Below are 18,483 nucleotides of genomic sequence, written 5' to 3'. Positions count from 1 at the left end.
AGAACTGGAAGCACTCTTACATTCCATTCATACAGCATGCTCTTGTTTTCTACATAGAGTGGATGTAGGGTCAGAATGCACATGCTGAAGAAAGAAGAAAGAATCAGCTGGATATCCACTGGATCCTAATCCTGCTCATCCTGGTGGATCAATAATAATAATAATAATAATAATAATAATAATAATAATAATAATAATAATTTATTTATACCCCGCCCATCTGGCTGAGTTGCCCCAGCCACCCTGGGTGGCTCCCAATCAAGTGTTAAAAACAGTACAGCATTAAATATTAAAAACTTCCCTAAACAGGGCTGCCTTCAGATGTCGTTTAAAAATAGGATAGCTGCCTATTTCCTTCACATCTGAAGGGAGGGTGTTCCACAGGGTGGACGCCATTACCGAGAAGGCCCTCTGTCTGGTTCCCTGTAACCTCACTTCTCGCAATGAGGGAACCGCCAGAAGGCCCTCGGCGCTGGATCTCAGTGTCCGGGCTGAACAATGGGGGTGGAGACGCTTCTTCAGGTATACTGGACCATGGCCGTTTAGGGCTTTATAGATCAGCACCAACACTTTGAATTGTGCTCGGAAACGTACTGGGAGCCAATGCAGATCTCTCAGGACCGGTCTTATGTGGTCCCGGCGGCCACTCCCAGTCACCAGTCTAGCCTTAGGATTGCATCTTAAGCCAGCAATACTAATCCCATTTATTTGAGAGTAACTCCACTGAATATTTCTGAGTAGACATGGCAAGGATTTCGCTGTAAGTCTGGAATGTCACCTTAAGGCTCACTGTTATTCTGGTAGAGCCCCCGTCTCTTTATTTTACATGCACAAAAGGGAGGTTTGGAAACCTACCCTTTCCCCTGTGTGCAGCAGCATACACATTTGCAATGGTCCCACCATATGAGATGGGAGATTCCCGGGTTGGGATGAAAATGCCTGTTCTAGCCTAGAAATAATCATTCTATGGATCGCTGAGCATTTGTACCAAAAAAGAGCACATTTATTTATTTGTAAAATTCATGTGTTGCTTCCCCACAAAATCAGTTGCTGCAAACCAGCTGGGAAAACAACAAGGCTCTGCAACTTTTATACCTGCTAGCTCCTTTCAAACCACCACCCTACAATTCAGCAATCTGCCTCAATTTTGCTCCAACACCTTTATTTGCAATTGTTGCTGATTCCTGGTTTTGACTCTCAAGTGCACCTGTGCAGTGGGATATATTCATGTGGTTTTGACTTTGCATCTTTAGGAGCTATTATACTCGCATTCGTGTGCCCTATTTGGATTTTTCATTGATGCCAGTCATGCTTTGCCTTTCTCTAGAGACCCTAGGAATGCTTTATGAGTTTTTCTGTGTGAGGTACAGCCCTGTCATCTTGGTGTTTTAAATCGACTATGAATATATTTTTTGTTGCGGTTTGTTTTTTTTTAAACGGCAGAAACGTAAACTCAATTCTCCAGGCTACATTTGCTGAAATGGTATGTATTTATATTTTAATGTAGCATCTCCAGACGATTATGCCAGGTGGACAGCAGTACTATTTTCATACACAGAGACTCAAATACAATGCTCCCGTAGCCATTCTTCATCTCCACAGAAGAGGCTGAGCATTGGGAAATTATCTTTGCACTGAAAAAGAGATCTGGGTGTTATGCAGATTTGAACCTGGTTGAATGGACAAAAATAACGAGGTGTGCCTCATGGCATTGCACGGCTGGGTTCTTTTGATAGGCTAAGGGAGTGTATGTGTGTGTGTCAAATGTTCCATCAATCCAGTCTCTGATTCAGCTTTAATGCAATCTCTGAATAGGCTGCACATTGATGGACTCCATAGTCAGCTTTACTATAAGACAAGAACATAATCATTGAGGGCCTGGACATTTTGGTGCCTGAGGTGAACCACAAAATGGTACCCACCCCCCACGCAACCAGGAAAGGAGGGTTGAGTAGAGATCTACATTAGGAACAAGGGGAAAATAATATACATTGGGATCTGCTGGCCCTGTGGATGCTGCCGCCTGAGGTGGTTGCTTCACCATGCCTCGTGGGTGGGCCGGCTCTGGCCTGCCCACAGGGCATAATTAAGCAAGGAAAAAATGTCAGGAAAAGATGATGCAGAGCAGGGCCGGTGAGAGGTATAGTCTGGGCAGAATGCCAGGAGGCAAATGAAGAGGCTTAGGTCACATTCACACGACACATTTAAAGCACTATGATGCCACTTTAAATAGTCACGCCCCTTCCCGAATTCTGGCAGCTGTAATTTGTTAAAGGTGTTGAGAGTTGTCAGTCCCCCATAGGGTTGCCATATTTTCAAGTGCAAAAAAAGAGGAAACATTTGCCGACTTCTACTTTTAACTATGGATTGCTATGATGACTCTCATTTTACATACCCATGAAAAGGAGAATGTTTCCTGGAAAAAGAGGACATGTGGCAACCCTACAGTGAGATTCCCAGAGTTCCCTGTGAAGAGGCATTGCATGCTAAAACACTCTGAAAACTGTAGCTCTGGGAGGGAACTAGGGGTCTCCTAACAACTCTCAGTGCCCTCAACAACTGCCAGAATTATCTGACGGAAGCCATGACTGTGGTATCATAGTGCTTTAAATGTATGGTGTGAATGTGGCTTTTTCAACCCTGGGCCTGAAGTTCCCCACCGTTGCCTCCAAGGTACTGGGGTCTAGTTGAGATGTATGCAGTTCTGTAGGACTTGCTAGATATGAACAAACAGAAATCCAGTTTAGCCATCTCAAGGCACTGGGGAAAACCCTGAACTGTCTGGGTGAGTTCCAAATATCTTTCAGGACTAAAGAAGGCATCACTAGAGGGAATCAGAAATTTCACCTGAAAGTTGGTATGTCCAACCAACTAAGGGATAACCCACATCCCTCATCTCCCAACTAATTGTTTATGTGGCATTTGTCATTGGGGAAAAGGTTTTATGATTTTGCAGATGGAGAACTGAGGTGGAGACATTTTGGCCTTAAAGCCAGGTCCCCCATTATAAATATCTCCCTGCACTCTGCTTTCTCTCCTGATGCAACTTTGCAAGAAACAGATGTGCCAAAATACAAAGAGCTGCCTGAGGATAAATATCAAGTTTAGAAGGTCTCTGTCATTCACCTGCTTGTGTCACTAAGCGAGCACTAAGCAGAAGGCAGTATGATAAAAGCCCTGAAATGCACCATTGAAATAGCAAATGCAAGGTTTGCACTAAAGGTTTATAAGGCCACGGATGCCTCTGATCTGCAGCTAACCTTCCATTCACGAGAAATGCAAAACAAAACAGAAAATGTGATAACATTTAAAAATAATTACAATGCCTAGGAGGATGAAATACATAATTACAACACTTATATTTATATCTGAATGGATACAATCTTGTTCTTGGTGTATTTTTGCTTAGAACAGATGCAGCAAGCCCCCCCTTTTTATTCTGGTCCCCCGCATAAATTACCATATTTGCCTGAGAGCGACTGTAGGCACCATTCTATTTCTGATTTTCATTCTTGCACACATTTAAACAATGAGATTGGAAGGAAGTACAGTTCTTATTTACACCTGCATTTTTTAATCCATGCAAAATCCTGTTTAGGCAGTGCTGGGCTGAAGGATAAGGGAATATTACAGTATCTTCAAAGCCAACATGCCTCAGGCCCAATGGAGTAGTGTGGCTGACACTTAGCCAGCGAGGATAAATCAATCAATTCATTAGCTGTATGAAGCCTCAGTTTCTGAGGTAGTATGTCCTTAAATACACTTGGTAAGAAACAACAAGGAGAGGGAACTATTGCCCTTATGCTTGTGGGCTTCCTCTGGTTGACCACTGTGGAAAAAGGATGTCAGACCCATCAAAACTGCTGTTATGCTCAAAACTGGATCTCATGCCACTCCGCTAGTGTTTGAAGGAAGGATTTTCTGTACAGTCTCAAAGTTTAGCTACTACCCGTATCTGTGCTGGCAACCCAGACTGGAGAGGTAAGGAATGCCAGCATGGATAGGACCTATGTCCCACTAGAGGTCCAGCCCTACTTTCATGCAAGATGAGGTGGTCCCATGGTCATATTATGGGGGAAAGGGTGCAGGCCTTAATGCAATGCAGTCTCCACTGCCCCATTACACTTTATCTCAGACCTTCAATTATATAAAGAGTCTGGCTGGCAACTGGTATTTTAAATTTCCCAGTTACAATTGCTACTTAGATATCATTGGTGCTGACCTTCTCCTGGTCTGGTTGCTGGAGAGAGCATAGAAATGACATCATCTTAGCCTGCATTGTTCCATAGTGAATGAAACATTAACTTGCATGCATGAAAGAGACTACAGTGGTACCTTGGCTCCCAAACGCCAGAAACCCGGAAGTAAGTGTTTCAGTTTGCAAACATTTTTTGGAAGCCGAAAGTCCGTTTTGGCTGTTTCCGGGGCCAATCAGCCAATCAGAAGCCATGCCCTGGTTTGCAAACGTTTTGGAAGTCGAGAATGGATTGAGTTCAAGAACCAAGGTACCAGTGTACTTGTAGACTGTATCATCTCAAGCATGGGCAGAGTTCACACAGAGTTCAGCTGCTGTTCACTGAGTGAGGTACACACTTGTGTGAATATGCCCATATAGCAAGCAAGATGAAAGAGGTTAAGTAGCTTTTTTGTTCTATTTACAAATGCAGGAAATGTCCCTTCCTGAACAACCAGGTACAGCCGTACCTCTGGTTGCAAATGGGATCCATTGTTTGTATGATAAGTTGATCTACAGAACCACGTATTTTGATATGACATGTTGAATTGTATTTTAAAAAGAATTAAATAAGATTTTTAAAAAAAATAATAATCATATAATTACATACAGCCTGTCACATTGTATGTGTTGTTCAGTTTTGCATTTACGTGACAAAGGGTTTGATAGTGTTTTGGCCTACAGCTAGAAATAGGCAAAGCTGTCAACTTTGGTTCCTCTCAGTTTCTCAGTTTTCCAATCTTAAGTTCAAATTTTCCATATTCTCACATCAGTTTGCCATTGCTGGTTTTTTTTAGAGGTCTCCTGAAAGGTTGTCACTGTTCTCTACATTTGCCATGGCTCCTTAACCATTGGCTATGATGGGTGAAGCTGATGGGGGTTGCGTCCAACAACATTCAAAAAATGTTATGTTAGCTACGCTTCTTGTAACCACCACGCCATACCAGGTATCTGGTTGTCAGACATCAGGCTTTAACACTCCAAAGAGAAATGCCAGATAAAACGATGGTAGGAATCTAACTGCTGCTTGTTTTGGTAGTGGGGAAGGAAATATTTTACAACTTGATCTGAGAGAAAAGAGAGCAGCATAGGTATCAAGTGTAATTATGTTATTAAACTGTGAGCGTTCCTTCAGTTTTTCATAATCTCATTTAGTGTTTCTGATGTCAAGCTAAATTATTTTTAATTGCTTTTATGAAAAATATTAGATGCATTAATGGTTTTCTGAACTAGCTCTGAGAGTGCAATTTTGTGAGAGAATTTCTTTATCTTCTCCAAAGAGTTTTAGTTAATGTGCATGTATCGGTAATTGGAGTGACTAAGCTAGTAAGTAATCACAGTGTTATTATCATTAAGGAAAGCACACAATGTCACACCATTGTAATATTCCTCCTCCGCACCGTTTCTTGTTGGGCATGATGGTGTTAGCATTAAACATTCATGCTGGCTCTCTCCTATTGTTCAGCTTCAAATATGCTGAGAGTCATTCATAACTAAAGCAATGGGGTAGCTGCATGCACGATCATGTGGTGGGCAACACACACAAGTGAAAGCATGGGTGATGGTTAAATGACAAAGCTCATGCTACAAAATCAGAAACAGGAGTAAGCATGTACCCACACTGTCGCAATGTAGAAATATGTGAATGATACACTGTCCCCAAAGCATAATGGGGCATATGATTCACACCTAGCCCAATTAAAGATCCTCTTGCAGATGCAGCTCACCTTGCCGACAAAAAATGTTAAAACTGTTGCTATGCGATTCATCCCTAAGGATGTAAGAAGAACCCTGCTGGATCAGACCAGCTTCCTGTTCTCACAATGGCCAGCCAGAAGCCAACCAGCAGGACCAGGACCTGAGCACAACAGCAGTTTCCACCACACTTGTGATTCAGGTGCAGTGTGCAGGAAAAGGCTGTCCTCAGGTGTGGTGGAAGATTTTGTCCCAATGCTAGTGTTGAAGTAATAAGATTCAACAGCAAGTTGGCTTGGCTTTGTACATGGAATTGGGAGGCCTTGGGCACCACATTCTCTTGGTCTAACCCTGGCCTTCAGATGATCAGGTGCAAAATGGTGAAATACGTGGGAGAGGGAAAGAGGGAGAGGGAGGGAGAGGGAGAGGGAGAGGGAGAGAGAGAGAGAGAGAGAGAGGCTATTCACCAGGTGGAAAAGAAGTGCTCACAACGAAGGAGACATCAACCTTTGCAGTATGAAAAAGAACCAAGTAGCATTTTGTGGCTGTATAATATTTCTGCTTTGCTTTAGATGCTATATGTTGTTCCTCCCCTCTACCTTTTATTTTGGCAGTGTTTCTTCTGAATCACGAACACCACATGCAGAGTATGTGCTCCCAAGAGGCTGCAAGCAAATGTTTCCAGGAAAATAAAAACCACCCTGAATTTATAAGTGTGACATTTCTAAATCCCAGTGAATTTCTAATCTGGGGGTGGGGAAGGCAGCAGCTAACAAAATGGAAACCTTTCCTGCTTTTTGTTCCCTTCAGTGCTTCTAGGAGGGATGGGCAGAATAAGGGGCATAGTTTATAACCCCTGAGCAGTACAGAGCAGCCATCACTGGGAAACCTTATCTTGACTGTTCTTGTAAGGCAGCAATTTCTGAGCTTGAAGCAGAGATAAGGAGAGAAAGACAGACTGACAGACATAGCAACTTCAGAGGAGACTGAATGACTGAGAAAATTCAGATTCAAGGAGAAGAATTAAAGCTAGTTAAATGAAATAACCAGGAGAGTTGCTAGGTTATTTGGGGCTAGAGCTCTGCTAGATTGGACCAAGGGTCTATATAGTCCAAAATCCTGCTCCCATAGTGGCCAAGCAAATGTGTACTGGAAGCCTGCAAGCTGAACCCGAACGCATCAGCATTCTTCCCGCTGGCAATTTCCAGAAACTAGTATAGCCTTATCCTCCACGAATTCATCTAATCCTCTTTTAAAATATATGGATTGATGGGAAAGCAGCCAGGGTCTGTCCTGGCGAAAAATATGAAGAGAAGTGTATTTGTGAAGTACTGGCTAGAAAGTATTCACTTTCCTACAGACAGCAGTGCCTAGCATCTTGAATAAACCAGCTCTATTTGAAATGCCTTCATAATCAGCATTCAACGTGTGGCACTTCAATTATATAAGGATCAGTACAAATTTAATCCAGCTCTTGATAGCTTTATCTATTTACTTTACACAGCTGTTGCAAGGCTGAAGCCTCATCTTTCAACAGCTCCTGAACTGCAATGTAGGCGGATTGCATATTTTGGAAAGCACAGCCCGGCATGTGTGATTTCAACATTTGCATTCCTTTGTAGGAAAATTGTTTCGTCTAGATGAGCAGAAGTAGATGCTTTAATAAACACTCACAAGTGAAATATACTGATCCAGCTTTACATTAATAGCCAGCCTGAAGTAATCATTCACAATATGTCAGAGCCATAGCTTAAGAGGTAAACATGAATGAGAAACATGACTATGGAGAAACTGCTTCCCTGTAATCTTTGTAGAGATTGGGGTGTGTTCTTGTGAATCATGCATGTGAGAAAATCAGATATATGGCAAAGCAGGGTATGAATTTTCATGCAACAGGACCTTAAACAAGATCTATGCTTGGCAAAGCTCTGGAAATGGCTCCTGGGACTGCATCTCTCTTTCCAAAGACAGATAAGTTCATTTTCACATCAGTCTTCAACATGTTTTGTGGTACAGGAGTAACTTATTTTTTAAAAGAGACAATCCTGAAAAGGAAGTGGAAAAACTGTAGCACCTGCCTCCAGATGTTTACTGGCTGAAAAACATTACTTTCTTTTCTGTCATTCCCTTTCCTCTAAAGATATATTCATAGCAATGACATCTCTGCAACTCAGTTTTTAGTTGCTGAAATGAAACACTTCATACCATGCCAACAATGCATGTTATCAAGGCCAGCCCACTACATTTTGGCACCTGAGGTGGACACCAAGATGGTGCTAGGGAAGAAGGGGACCGGAACAAAGGGGGTGGGTGAAGAAAGATAGATATTGGGATCCACTACCATGAGGCAGTCACTCCACCTTGCCTCATGGGATGGCAAGACCCTGCATGCCGTGACAATCGCCTCTTGATTGGAATGACAGAATTTTAACAAAAAGACACCCTGTATTCTTTCTGTCAAAGCCCAAGCAGACATTTTAAAATATTAGAAATGGACAGGCTGTACCAGTTAATAGTTCCCATCATTTTGTAAATGCAAAATAGGGATTCTCTTGTATACATGAGACACCCCATTTCTTATCCTCCCCACATACTATTGCAATGAAGGTTCATCTCTTTCCCACTGTACAGATGTATTCTGAAGTGGCTTGTTCTGCACTGGGTTCTGAATACAGTGGACACTCGGGTTGCAAACATGATCCGTGCGGGAGGCATGTTCACAACCTGCAGCGTTCGCAACTGCGCACGCACAGGTTGGCACTTCTGTGCATGCACAAAGCGCAATTTAGTCCTTCTGCGTATGCACGAGCACCGAAACCTGGAAGTAACCCGTTCCAGTACTTCTGGGTTTTGGCGCGTCCGTAACCCGAAAACGCACAACCTGAAGCGTCTGTAACCCGAGGTATGACTGTAACAGAATCATAGAATTGTAGGGTTGGGAGGTACCCTGGGTTCATCTAGTCCAACCTGCTGCAGTGCAGGAATCCTGCCCACAGCAGCCCCTGGGTGGGCTTGAACCACCAGTCTTCCAGTTAACAGGCCACACACACTGACTCACGAGCTGGGCATGTTTGTAAAAGTGAACCAGTTTCAACAGTTAGGTTTATTAACAAATTTATAGTACAATCCTTGTAAGCCTCATTGAGTTAAGTCATCTTTGATTGAAGCCTGTGACCTCCTGACAAAAGAACAAATTATTATTTTTCCTCCAACACTGTAGAGTGGAAATTGGGCAGATTCACTGCTAAGAGAAAACTGAATCAAATTTCTTCCCCCCACCCCTAACTCTGAGTAAGCACAGGGTGGATCCACTATGTAACTAATGAAGCTTAAGCTTCAGGGCCCCTCGTTTTGGAGGGCCCCCAGAAGTGGCTTTACTTCATGTTGCTTTTTTTTAAAAAATGGGTCTAGTAGACTCACATGACTCAAATTCATTAATTTTTTTGCTGTAGATATATTTCAATAATACTTACCGTATTTTTTGCCGTATAGGACGCACTTTCCCCCCTCCAAAAATGAAGGGGAAATCTGTGTGCATCCTATGGGGCGAATGCAGGCTTTCGCTGAAGCTTGGAGAGCGAGAGGGGTCGGTGCGCACTGACCCCTCTCACTCTCCAGGCTTCAGGAAGCTATCCGCAAGCCTGGGGAGCCTGCGGGAGTTCCCGCTGGGCTCCCTAGGCTGCGGATAGCAGCCTGCTGCCAGGAGCGCGGGGCGCACTGAAAGCAGAGCGCCCGGCGCTTCGGGAAGACATCCGCAGCCTAGGGAGCCCTGCGGGAGTTCTCGCAGCTGGGGAGGAAATAATTTCCCCCCCTTTATTCCCCCCCCAAAAACTAGGTGCATCCTATGGGCCGGTGCGTCCTATAGGGCGAAAAATACGGTAAATTTGAGAGTCAGTGGCACAGATGTTGTAAAGGAGATAACAGCAGTTACCCAGACCTTGTTGCTGGTTGTGAAGGGGCTCCCATAACAGTTCAAGTTTCAGGGCCCCCAAAATGTAGGTCCACCACTGAGTATGGATCCTAAAATACACTGGGCACAGCAAGGACTGCTCAAACACCTGTACAACTCATTTATTCGTTTTTCAGGCATGTTTGGAGATTGTTAACTAGCATGGTTTAGGTGACATAAACATCTAATTCTGCAGGGGCAAGAAACCCAGGGCGCCACTCAACAGACGAAATGGCAGTTAACTGCAAACCAACTGGAGCATGCCCACAAATGTATCCTTTGGGCCTCTTATTGCCATCTCGTTCATTACCTGGTGTTTACATTATGCTCTGAGCTGCCTGATTTAAAGAGATTGGACTCAATGAGCCAATAATATGTTAAGTACAGCAGTTTCACTTGCGTTACAAGATCTCTAGAACCGGTGATTAATTGCACTGCTCAGTTTATACAGAAAGCCACAGCGTAGCCACGCTTAAGCCGGGTCACCTTGGCAAACAAAATGTCTAGTCATGGGTTAGAACGAAAATGTAAATGTTCAAAACAGCCAGAGCAGCTAACGACAGTATCCAGGTCCATACCTTTCTTCACAACAGAACATTGGTCCATCGTAGTAAAAGCAGCATTGAGTAGCATAGTATGGGAGCCAGTGTGCTGCAGTGGTTAGAGTGCTGCACCTGGGAGACCAGGGTTCAAATCCCCACTCAGCCATGAAGCTCACTGGGTGACCCTGGGCCAGTTAGTGTCTCAAAGCCTAAGCTACCTTTACAGCGGGCACAGGCAAACTCAGCCCTCCAGATGTTTTGAGACTACAATTCCCATCATCTGTGACCACTGGTCCTGTTAGCTAGGGTTGATGGGAGTTGTAGTCCCAAAACAACTGGCGGGCCGAGTTTGTCTATGCCTGCTTTACAGGGTTGTTGTGAGGATAAAATGGAGAGGGAGAGAACTATGGAGGAAAGGAGAGATGATAGAATGAAAAAAAAAATCACCTTCTCCAGTTCCTTAGCCCAGGCATCCCATCATGATGAACAACACACTGAACCATTTTCCCCAGTCAGGCTGGATGTATTTATATACTGAAAGCAGGATAAAGCTTTAGCTCGGCAACCCTATCTTCAAATAACTTTGACAGCTTGACCTGAAGTACTATCAACGGGCCTGTTTGACTATTGACTTGACACAGGATATCAGATCTACATGGATTTACAGGAGGCGGCTCTGCGACAGGTTAGAGAGGTTGACGAAACCCACAAGAAAATGCAGTAGCACAGAATACAGGAATGGTGTTACTATGGTTATGCCTGGCTAATTAAGAACAGTGAACCATTACCTGCTGGCACCCATGTACAGTTATGTACGCCATGTACAATTTGTGTGAATAGTCTACACACAAAAATACTTGGGGGCGGACGAGGGAATTCTTCAGGTCAACTTGGCCTTTTGAATTCTGCTCCGTTTGTGGTTGATTGGAGCCGGGGTTAAACCTCAGAAGCTGTTTTGTGAGGCGGTGGGAGAAGAATTCCATGTGCAGAGTGCACTTCCTGCAATGTTAAGCAGCCATAGCTTCCCCAACAAATGAGCATTTAGTGGTGCTCTTAGAGTGAGTTATATGGTCAAAGTCCAAGGTCTATACCATACAGCCTGGGTGGGTGCGGGGTCCGCACCTAACAGAGAGAATGGAGAGCCAACAAGTAGCAGCATGTTAGGAAGTGAAGTGTCCCACTGGTTAATTCTGCCTTAAGTTGCCCGCTATTACCTAGACAGCATCTTAAAAAGCAGAGACATCACCTTGCCAACAAAGGTCCGTATAGTTAAAGCTATGGTTCTCCCAGTAGTGATGTATGGAAGTGAGAGCTGGACCATAAAGAATGCTAATTGCCGAAGAATTGATGCTTTTGAATTATGGTGCTGGAGGAGACTCTTGAGAGTCCCATGGACTGCAAGAAGATCAAACCTCTCCATTCTTAAGGAAATCAGCCCTGAGTGCTCACTGGAAGGACAGATCCTGAAGCTGAGGCTCCAATACTCTGGCCACCTCATGACAAGAGAAGACTCCCTGGAAAAGACCCTAATGCTGGGAAAGATGGAGGGCACAAGAAGAAGGGGACGACAGAGGACGAGATAGTTGGATAGTGTTATCGAAGCTACCAGCATGAGTTTGACCAAACTGCAGGAGGCAGTGGAAGACAGGAGTGCCTGGCGTGCTCTGGTCCATGGGGTCATGAAGAGTCGCACGTGACTAAACGACTAAACAACAGCAGCAACATTTTAATTTCAATCATTGCCACCCCAGGATGAGTGGCAGCGAGCTCAGTCAATCAGATGCTACCTTTGGGGTGTGTGAGCTCCAGAGCAGTGACAAAAGGAGCAGGGCAACCCCACCTCACCAGCCTCTCTCCTCAGACCTGGTAGTGTTTCTGAGAAAACGAGTATGTGAAGTATGTAACTCCCAAATCATTTTTAACCACACACAACGCTGTCATTTTAGATGTTAAGCACTGCACAGGCCTTGCTGAAAAGGCGATGTGTTCTGAAAATGAAGGAAGAACAGGTAACGAAAACAATACCCTCCAAAATAACGAAAATGATAAAATAAATATATAAGCAACACAAACCCTTACACAGCCCCACAAGCCCTCATAGCAGGATAGTGTCTGGATAACTCAGTATCCAGTCATTACTCTGCCTGAATAATATATCAGCACCATTTACTAGATGCCCGATCAGCAAGATCTTTTTTTAATAAAATTAGTCAATTGCCGCAGGGTTATAATTTTATCTCAAAGCATAGGGATTCATGCATGTTAACTCCAGTACACCCAGATGAATATATATCCCTGAGGCTTTTCTGAAACTATATCAAGGACGCACCAGAAAATTGCTTTATCATTCTCCAAGATAATTGCTAACCTCTAACCACATAAATGCTGCTGCTTCTGCTCACCAAGCTTCCTACATTTTCACAATACTTTGAAAGTCTGAGTACATGATGTTATAAGTTTGGGTGGGGGGGCAAAACTCCCCTAAAATATCTGGATTCAGTAACGGGTTGGAATTTAAGCAAACAACTAAATTCTTGGGTTTAGTGGGGGCTGGAGTTTAAACCAGTTTTTCTGTGTCCAGGAAACCGCCTAACAGAAGAACCATCAAGAGATAATCACCGGAATGGCCGATCCATTAACCCTTTAAGAAGGCCGTTAAAAGAGAGTCTCTGGGCCAGACACAAAATGGGGAAAGCCCCTCCCTCAGGTGATAGTTAGCAGAGACAAAAGGTCAGAGTTCCAGGGCGGGTGGCGGCAGAATTGCATTGGGCAATGAGGTAGGCAAACAGGGGGAAAGAGTTCTGCAAGCTGGAGAATGGGGCAGAGCAGAAGGCAGGATGTCTGTTTTAGGCTGCAAAGAAGGTCAGAACTATGACTGAGGTCTCTTGGAATTTGAGGCTGCAGCAATGGAAGGAACAGAACCCTCTTAGGATGTGAATGCTCTGCACTCTCTTCATCTAGGTTCAGGTTGTATATATGTGTAAATAAATCATATATCACATACCTAGCAAGTGCTCTGGAAAAACGGGACAGCCCATTTTTTTCTCATGAGAGAAACGATGGCCATTTCGGGCGCTGTGATCTCATGTGATTTCATGCCATGATTCCCTCCCCACCCCCAAATGTGTTTTTTCCAAGGCCAAGTTCTCACACGGCACCTGTGCCTGAAAAAACACTTTTTCAGGGGGAAACCACAATGCAAAATCGCACGAGATCATGGCGCCCAAAATGGCTGCCATCCACTCGTGAGAAAAAAATTGGAAGATGGCATACCGGAAGATGATGTTCTGGTTTTTGCCTTTAATATGTTGGAGCCTTTATGTTCCAAAAGGAAACACGGTTCCTGATAAGTGTGCCAGATACCCCTGAAATCTTGTACCGCTTGGAGATTGGGGTGATGTGTAGCAGTACTAAGGAAATGTGCTAGTCTACCTGATAGGATGATGTAAAGGGCTTAACAAGGTATGACATGTGTAAGGGCACGTTAGCAGGAGTCATAGGCGCCGACTCCATGGGGCCTGAGGGGGCCCGAGCCCCCTCAAAAATTCGTTTGGGGGGGCAGAGCCCCCCCAATAATTTAAGAAAATTATTACCGTAAATTTCGCTCTATAACACACAGATTTTTTCTCCTAAAAAGTAAGGGGAAATGTCTGTGCGTGTTATTGAGCGAATGTGTGGTCCCTGGAGCTGACTCGCCGGAGCGCAGGGGCAAAAATAGGCAAAAATCAGGCAAAAATAAGATCGGTCGGGCGGGCGGAGGGAAGGCGGAAGCTGCTGCTTTCCTGCATTCTGCCTCAGGGTCTTACTGCCCACCCGCTTCTGTTGCTGCGTTTGCTCAAACTCAACAAAGAGCAGGGAATCCCCTGCCCTCCTGGCAAGCAGAGGGTTAAGGAAAGGATCGAGACCTTCCTTCTAATTCTTTCCTAGTCACACTGCGTGCAGGCTCCAGCCCACCACCTCCTCCTCTCCGTGCTCTAGGGATGCAGGTGGGAGAGAGAGAGAGAGGGCTGGCTTGGGGGGGGACTTTTGCCTTCCTTTCCTCCCCCCCCACCCCGTTAAACTCCTCCCCTGCATTCTTAGCCAGCTGCTTCTCTGCACACCCCTCTTGTGCTTCTTGTCCCTTCTGTGTTTTTCCTTCCCTCCCCATTTAAAACGTGGTGACAAAGCACGGATCCACATGGATCCTCAGGATTTTTGCATTGGGTCACCCCAAATTCACCATCAGATCACATAGCATGTCCATGGCTACATCTTGCACCAAAAAAATCACGCACCCACTGTTGCCTAGGGTCACAGTGGTGCAAAAACGTGGTTACAAAGCACGGATCCACATGGATCCTCAGGATCTTTGCATTGGGTCACCCCAAATTCACCATCAGATCACATAGCATGTCCATGGCTACATCTTGCACCAAAAAAATCACGCACCCACTGTTGCCTAGGGTCACAGTGGTGCAAAAACGTGGTTACAAAGCATGGATCCACATGGATCCTCAGGATTTTTGCATTGGGCTATTCCAAACTCACTGTCAGATATTAAAAATCTTTATAAAATAGAGAATTAAATACATACAGAATGTTAAATTTTCAGTTTTGAAATATTAGTACTAGTTTAGTACTGTATTTCTATATTACTATAGTACTGTATTAGTTATTTTCAAATACTTAAATATTTTTAGGGTGTAAGACCCAATTAAAGCCCGTTATTTACATACAGTATTACAGTATTTACATACAGTATTAGGCATACTGTATTAACTTTATTAACTGTATTAAAGCATTAACTTTGAGATATTATATTTATTTAATGAACCCTCAGCCTTATTCAAAGTAAGCTTAAATTAGCTATTTCACTTATTAATCAAAGTGCTATTACTGTGCGACAGCAATATTTTATGTTTTATTCTTTTAATGATAGTTTAGGATTTATTTAAATATCATTTCAGTCTTTTCAGAGCTATATATTCACTGCTCTGTAATAGTCTATAAGCATAATTGTTACTGTAAATTAAATTAGCTTTTTACGAAAATACCGTGCGTGTTTTTGTTTTGTTTCTTTTTTCAAAGCCAAAAAGTGTTTCAGGCTTGTCGAGTTTCCCGGAGTGTGGAGTTATAGAGTCGAGTTTTCGGGGTTCTAATGTTGATCATATGACTCTAAAATACTTTTAAAAAACTTTAAAACTCACTAATTTTCATCTAAAATTTAGAAAACTTCCCGGGGCAGGACCCCGGTATGGGCCCCCCCAATATTTTTTATAAGTCGGCGCCCCTGGCAGGAGTAAACACATCTAAAATCTCACAAGCGGGAAAAGTTTGGGGGGGGAGAGTAGGGAGTGGGGGGGGGAAAGAGCTGAAGTGTAAACGGTTAGCAGTGAAAAAGTAAGCACCCTTCCACTCAAAATGCAACCTCCCTGAACTGCTTTTCCTTATTTCATCAGAGTTTAAATATGTGCATGTCATAACCTAAAGTGGATGTGATGATTTTATGGCCAGTGACCAGTGAAGGCGGTGAAGGTCCTGTGTGAGTGTCTGGAGGCAGTTGGAGGATGGATGGTGGCTAACAGATTGAGTTTGAATCCTGACAAGACAGAAGTACTGTTTTGGGGGGACAGGAGGCAGGCAGGTGTGGAGGACTCCCTGGTCCTGAATGGGGTAACTATGCCCCTGAAGGACCAGGTGTGCAGCCTGGGAGTCATCTTGGGCTCACAGCTGTCCATGGAGGCACAGGTCAAAGTTACAGGGAACCAGGCAGAGAGCCTTCTCGGTGGTGGCGCCCTCCCTGTGGAACGCCCTCCCAGCAGATGTCAAAGAGAACAACAACTACCAGACTTTTAGAAGACATCTGAAGGCAGCCCTGTTTAGGGAAGCTTTTAATGTTTGATGTATTACAGTATTTTAATATTTTTTTGGAGTGGCTGGGGAAGCCCAGCCAGATGGGCGGGGTATAAATAAAAAATTATTATTATTATTATTATTATTATTATTATTATTATTATTATTATTATCTATAACAGCAGCAAAAGCAACACAGACAAGCCAAAGGACAGAAGAAGAGGTTGACCTTGTTGATTAGAAAGGCCCCCTGCACAGTTTTCAAGGCCAGTAAATTTTGGGATGGAGGGGGGGAAAGACCCATTTGATGATGCAGCAAATGAAGGATAGCATAAGAACTCTCAGCCCAGTGAATGCCATCACTAGGAGGTTGCTGGGGAGGTGGGGAAATGAAGTCCAGGTGAATGGCGCACATAGATTCCAAGCGTTATTTCAAGTGGAAGCTTGAGATCAGGCATCTCCAACCTTCGGCCCTCCAGATGTTTTGGACTACAATTCCCATCATCCCTGACCACTGGTCCTGTTAGCTAGGGATCATGGGAGTTGTAGGTCAAAACATCTGAAGGGCCGCAGGTTGGGGATGCCTGCTTTAGATATAACAGAGGTTGGCAGCAGTAGCTGGGCCGCAGGAAGCAGACAGATGCCAAGAGCAGAAGTGTCTGGTTTCAAAATTTGCTGGGATGGGTAGGACCAAACTCATATTTGCTCTCGTCCCATAAATCTGATCAACAGAGGAAACAGGAGTTATGAGCAGCTCCTTGAAAACTCTCTGTGTGTATTTGGGGACTGGAGAGAGCCTCCTGTACCAACTTAATGTTTTATTTATAGTGCCAAAACACTCAAGGTCTGGCCCTGACCTACACACATGCAATCTTCAAAGGCATTTTATTTATTAAACCATATGCTAAGAAAGTCCTACCGTCCTACATCCTTCGCTCTGAGGAACTGAAACTTTTACAAGTGCCACATAATGTTCAGTCTGCATTTGTCTGGTGTCAATCTTTTAGCCTGGCGTCACTTGTGCTTTGGAATTTGCTGCCTTTTGACATTAGGTAGGCAACCTCACTATATTGTTTTAGAGATCCGCTGGAAGCTTTTATTTTTTATTTCAGCACACCTACCCAGAACTCTAATTTAGTTACCTAGATTTGTTTTAAATGTTTTACTGATTTAATCTGTGCTCTACTGATAATTATCTTGCGTGTCTGTGCACGCGCATTAGTTTGGTGGATTTTAGCTGGACTATAATTATGTACTCTGCTTAAAGGGCTCATCGATCAAGTGGTTTACAAATCCTTCTAAAGAAAAATTAAACAACAATTAGGCATTTGACAGCAGTGTGTCAATGTTCCTATACTTCAGAGGTGTGGGATTATTATTATTTTAACAGATCTGTGTACACACCATAAATTTAAAGGACATGCACTTCCCCAAAGGTTTATGGGAACTGTAGTCAGTTAAGGGCACCGGGAATTTTAGCTCTATAAACTCCATTGCTTCTCACTGCTGTGAAGAAGTCAGTTCAGATTGACAAAAGACTGCATCTTCCTATCGCTGAAAATTGTGTGTGTGTGTGTGTGTGTGTGTGTGTGTCTTTGTCTGGCCCAGCCAGGAAGAGGGAATGCACTCATTGGACATGCTTCTGGGGGACTGCCTACATGAGAAGGGGAATGGTGGAGATGTATAGATCAACATCACATACACCACTGGGGGAAGATGATATTCTACATGGAGAGAGCGAAAAAGCCAGAGATAGAGATGCAAGACATCCAGTGGGTCCCAGTTCCAAGGGATGGGAAAGAGCTCTACTTGAGACTCTGGAGAATGTGTCTAAAGTGGTATGCATGATTTGCCACTGTGGTGTAGTGGTTAAGAGCAGTAGTCTTGTAATCTGGTGAACAGGGTTCGCGTCTCCGCTGCTCCACATGCAGCTGCTGGGTGACCTTGGGCTAGTCACACTTCTTTGAAGTCTCTCAGCCCCACTCACCTCACAGAGTGTTTGTTGTGGGGGAGGAAGGGAAAGGAGAATGTTAGCCGCTTTGAGACTCCATTGGGTAGTGATAAAGCGGGATATCAAATCGAAACTCTTCTTGAGAGCCAGTGTAGTGTAGTGGTTAAGAGTGGTGGACTCGTAATCTGGTGAACCGGGTTCAAGTCCCCGTTCCTCCACATGCAGCTGCTGGGTGACCTTGGGCTAGTCACACTTCTCTGAAGTCTCTCAGCCCCACTCA

At 44.0% G+C, this 18,483-nt stretch overlaps 1 protein-coding gene and 1 long non-coding RNA gene across 7 annotated transcripts in view; one reads left to right on the top strand and one right to left on the bottom strand.

The window, feature by feature from the left end:
- LOC310844864 (schwannomin-interacting protein 1) overlaps positions 1 to 18,483 on the bottom strand; it is a 384,519-nt gene that overhangs the window by 112,775 nt on the left and 253,261 nt on the right. The gene's annotated exons all lie outside the window — the stretch shown is intronic.
- LOC310845160 lies at positions 2,680 to 6,629 on the top strand. Its single transcript, XR_014564528.1, has 3 exons — positions 2,680 to 2,785; positions 5,034 to 5,242; positions 6,544 to 6,629. It is a non-coding gene; the product is annotated as an uncharacterized lncRNA (long non-coding RNA).

Source organism: Podarcis gaigeae (genome assembly GCF_964106915.1).
Source record: "Podarcis gaigeae genome assembly, chromosome: 5".
Taxonomy (NCBI): Eukaryota; Metazoa; Chordata; class Lepidosauria; order Squamata; family Lacertidae; genus Podarcis; species Podarcis gaigeae.
The sequence above is the reverse complement of the archived record's forward strand: the minus strand, read 5'-3'. Positions and strand labels throughout refer to the sequence as shown.